Raw genomic sequence first — 4785 nt, forward strand, 5'->3', positions numbered from 1 at the left:
CAAGAGACATGATCAGACTCCCCATCTGACCCGCCGTGACCACCGCGCCATCTAACGGCCCGATTCCGAAGTAATATCCAGGATTGGCTCTGTATGTCTACTGTAGCATATCGGCCAAGAAAGTTTCCACTCCGACTGTACAAAACGGGCCAATCGCACCGCGCATTCTATGCACGATGGAGCTTCGCCCTCCATTGCCTCTAAAGAATCTCCGTTCAATATTATGAGAACGCGAAGACCATATAAACCATGAGCTTTTCAGTGGTGCAACTGTAGTATTATTTGGGCTGACAATCAAGAAGATACGCGCATAGCAACTATTTGAAAGTGTCAGATTTTTGTTACAACGTTGGCAGTATTGATCAAACTGAGCCTCATATTCGATGTCGGGGTGTTGCCACCAGTGCATTCAAATGTGGGTTGTGATATTGTTATAGAGAACTACGGGAAACTTTTTTTGACACTGCTACTACGTTCACCTCCTGTCAAAATATGCCTTTTTGTTTACTTGTAACCGAATAAGGCACAGTTTGGCCACTCGCCGAACGTAACGTCACTGTCAAACGATATTGTTTGACACACACAGAAAACGCTGTACAGACTATCCGCATAAGTGTGCAGATAATCTGCATAGTTATGCGGGATTCACACATAAGCCGAAGTCACTTTCTTATGTGCAAATCATGCATAAATAGTGCAGATTATCCACATACCTATGCATGAAATACACAATTTTTATGCGGATTATCTGCACATCTATGCATACTTTCCGCACAGATTTGGCATGATTTACATATAAGGGCAAAATTTTGATGAGGATACGTCTATGTTTTCGTTATGAGGAGTCGTTTTGTGAAATTGAGCTTACAGGTCTAGATTTTTCTAGAAAGTTCAAGGGACTTCAGGGAGTTTCTAGAAATTTCGAAAGAATTCAAGGAGTTTCTAGAAAATTCTAAAATGTTCAAGAAATTTTTAGAAAATTCAACAAAATGCATGGAGTTTCTAGAAATTTTGAGGGAATTCAAGGAGCTTTGAGAAATTTCGAGGGAATCAAGAAATTTCTAGAATATTCGAGGAAATTCAAAGAGTTTCTAGAAATTTCGTTGGAATTCTAGGAGTTTCTAAAAATTCCGAGGAAATTGAGAAACTTCTACAAATTTGGAGGAAATTCAGGGATTCTTAGAAAATTTTAGGGAATGCAAGGAGTTTTTAGAAATTTCGAGAAAATTTAAGGAGTTTCTAGAAAATTCAAGGAAATGCAAGAAGATTCTAGAAATTTCGAGAAAAATCAGGGAGTTTCTGGAAATTTTAAGTGAATTCAAGGAGTTTCTAGAAACTCTGAAAAAATTCCCGGAATTGCTGAAAAATTGACTAGAATTCTTAGGTGTTCTGGAAATTTGAATAAAATTTGAGTTTCCCAAAATAATCGAGGAATTTCCAAAGTTTTAAACAACTTTCAGAAAAAATATTTTTGAGGGGAGACTGCGGTGAAATTTGAAAGTCTCGACTCGGCCTCAACAGCCATTGGATGACTTTTGATACATGAAGGGATATATAAAAAAGTGAGAAAAATTTCGGACTCGAACCGTTTTGCCCCGTATATTTACCAAAAACGTCATTATTCACGTTTTTAGCTTAAAAAGGCTCCTTGGACCACAGTTTTCGTCCGATTACAACTTTTTTTTTTTTTTTTGTTCGTCATACTCCAACGAAAAAACCCAAGTATCCGTTTTACTTTATATTTATTAGATGATGAGAAAATGTTTTTTTTTTACTTTTTATTTTTTTTCCTTTTTTTAGCAAATGCTAAAATTCGTTGTTTTCCCCCATTCTTTTTTGTTATAATATTTCGATTACATATGATTACAACGTGGAATAACGAAAAACAACTAGTTTTAGCATTTGCTAAGAAGAGGAAAAAAAATAGAAACTAAAAAAATCATTTTCTCATTATCTGATAAATATAAAGGGAAACGGATACTTGGGTTTGTTCGTTGGAGTATACCAAACATTTAAAAAAAAAGTTGAAATCAGATGAAAACTGTGGTACAAGGGACATTTCAAAGCTAAAAACGTGAAAAACAACGTTTTTGATGCATATACGAAGAAAATGAATTCTTACCTTTTCAAGTTTCAGCAATGTTCTCATTTAAACCATTAAAATGCAACCTGAGAAATAACTCTCATACCACTCAGAAGAAAAAAATTAGCGAAAAAATCCCCGTAATTGACTTTTTTGACCTTGCGTTTTTATATGGTACTGCATCAATAGAATATTTTCTATTTAACAATTCAAAAGAACTGTCTAGCAAATTTGCGAGGATTTTCTACTAAATTCTTTCGTCCGTACTTATTTTCTTCAACTTATTTACCTTTTATAGGAAAGGCTGAGACAAACTGAAACCTTAGCTACCCACAGCGTGATGAAGAGTCGAAACTAATACAACAAACAGCGCTCTTTCACTTTCCTCTACTGTTCTATTTTGTCCCATTATTCCCTTAAATTATTGATTTAGAATTCACAATTTTTTTTTGCTTTCTCTATGAAATTCCGAATTGTTGAAGTCGCAATTCGTTAAAGTTTCGGTGAGTACTGGCTTTTTTTTCTGCGGAACTCTTATGGGCGGAACATGCATAAATAGTGCAGATAATCTGCAATGGTTACTAGCAGATTTCATGCATACTTTATGCATATTTCATGCATAATTATGCAGACTTTACACATAGTGGGAGGTTCGCGGAGCTTATGTGTAAAACCTGCATAAGATTGCAGATAATCTGCACAACGTTTTCTGTGTGCAGATATGAGAGAGAATTTTCAGCTTATGTTCGCCTCGGGTCGCCAACTTCATACTCGTGAAAATTCTGTTTCACTCGTATCGAAATATGCTATTTTGTCCCTTGAAATTACTTATTAAAGTAAAACAAACATTCAACTCTGTTTTATTTTTTCCTTTCGCCGGGAGATAAACAGAGTTTGAGGGGTTATAGTTCATTTTTGTCGAAAATTGTGAAATCAAGAATTAAGTGTCCATGGATAGTTGAAATTGAAAAGAGAATATGTATTTTTTTCGATTGATATCAAAGAATGTTTTCGATTTCATGGGAAATAATGCTGTAAATTAGGTTACCGTGAGATGGGAAGAACACGAAAACAATTTGATAATTATTCCGAAAAAATTATTAATATCTTCCGAAAAAAAGTAGTTTTTTTAAAATCCTTATTCGATTTGAAACTATTCTTCTCATAGAAATCTGTCTATGCACTAATAAGACCATTCATTGGACATTCCAGACTTGGCATTCTTTTTCATTTCTTGGTTTTCTCAAAAAATTTCTACGTCGTAGTAAGAACCCAACGAAACTTTTTCTTGGCACAGTTTTTTCACAAAAATCCGCAGTATACCGAAGTAACATTATTTAGAGGTAGTGAAGACGGAAGTTCTGCCGTGTATAGAATACACGGTGCGGTCAGCCTGATATTTAGTACAGCCGCAGTCAGAACTTTTTTTTGACCGATACGCTACCGCGTATCGCGATTTCTAACGTAGGAAGGTACATGAAGAATAGAGGAAAGAGGTCGAACTGTAGTGAGGCCGGTTCGATTCTGGGAATCAAAGTTGTTACGATCACTAATTCTTCTTGCGGCCTTGTGACAGCGCTGAGGTCACCCATACACCACACCGACACGAATACTGTTGAGTATATTGGTGGTTCTGTTTTAATTTGGAATTGTGCACTGATAACAGTTTTCATTTGATTTATTCGAATTGTTCAAAAGTATTCGTTAGTGGAAGAAAAAAGCAAAGAGTATGTGCATTCTCCGGGTGCACACCAGGCACAGTAAATGATAGAAGACAAAATAAATCGCGTGGCAAGCGCAATAAAAGTTTATTCAAATTTCCACATTAGGTTCGTATGAATTTGTTAGGATATGATATATTTATATCTCTTTTCCCAAAAATTGTTGTATGAAGAGAGGAGAACTAATTACACCTCGAATGCTTTTAGAATACCCCTTGTAGAACAATATGGGAACAGTTTATTGGTCGCGGAACCAAGGGCACTGATGTTTTATGGAGAGGAGTCCATCCCAGGTGCGGGATTCCAAGCTTGAACAATAGGGTCAAGCTTGGTTCAATCTAGGATACCAAGCCTTGGAATTCCTAACTTTGACCACGCTTGAACCTGTGATAATACTGTAACGAACTTGTGGGGATGTTCGTTAGGACACGATGCTGCCATAAAAACAACTAACCCCCCCCCCTCCGTGACACAGGAAGGCGACCCGTGAGTAAAAGGTAGCGAGAGAGAGTTTCATTTTTCCACCCCGGGGTGGTCAGAAGTCCAATCCTCGTGACGACCATGAGGTTTGGGGGTTTCCACGCCATGGTGTGGCTAAACTTGTGTCTTAATTCCATAGTATTTAGTTTAATCTCAAGAACGGCATAATTACGCGTTTTTGAGGGCCTATGGGATTATCGCGAAGAAGGGCCAAGTTATGAGTCATCCGATAATTCTTATGGGAGCCACCCTATTGTTAATCCTACGGCAAATCGATTAGGTCCGGCTGAAATGCCGGCGCTCCAAATTATAACGGATTTTACGGTGGTTAGATGGTTACGTTTTAGATTTTCGGTGGAAGGTCACGAGAAACAAGTGCAACCCTTTTATCCCGTGAATTGCCAGGTTGCTTAGAGTTTTGAAAAATTAGGAGAATTAGTAGTATCGGTCTTTTAACCCCGTGAATCCAGGAGAACCGACCCGTAGGAGGCGCCAAAAACC

Source organism: Diachasma alloeum, unplaced genomic scaffold (assembly GCF_001412515.2).
Source record: "Diachasma alloeum isolate Michigan unplaced genomic scaffold, Dall2.0 Dall_scaffold_00407, whole genome shotgun sequence".
Classification (NCBI taxonomy): Eukaryota; Metazoa; Arthropoda; class Insecta; order Hymenoptera; family Braconidae; genus Diachasma; species Diachasma alloeum.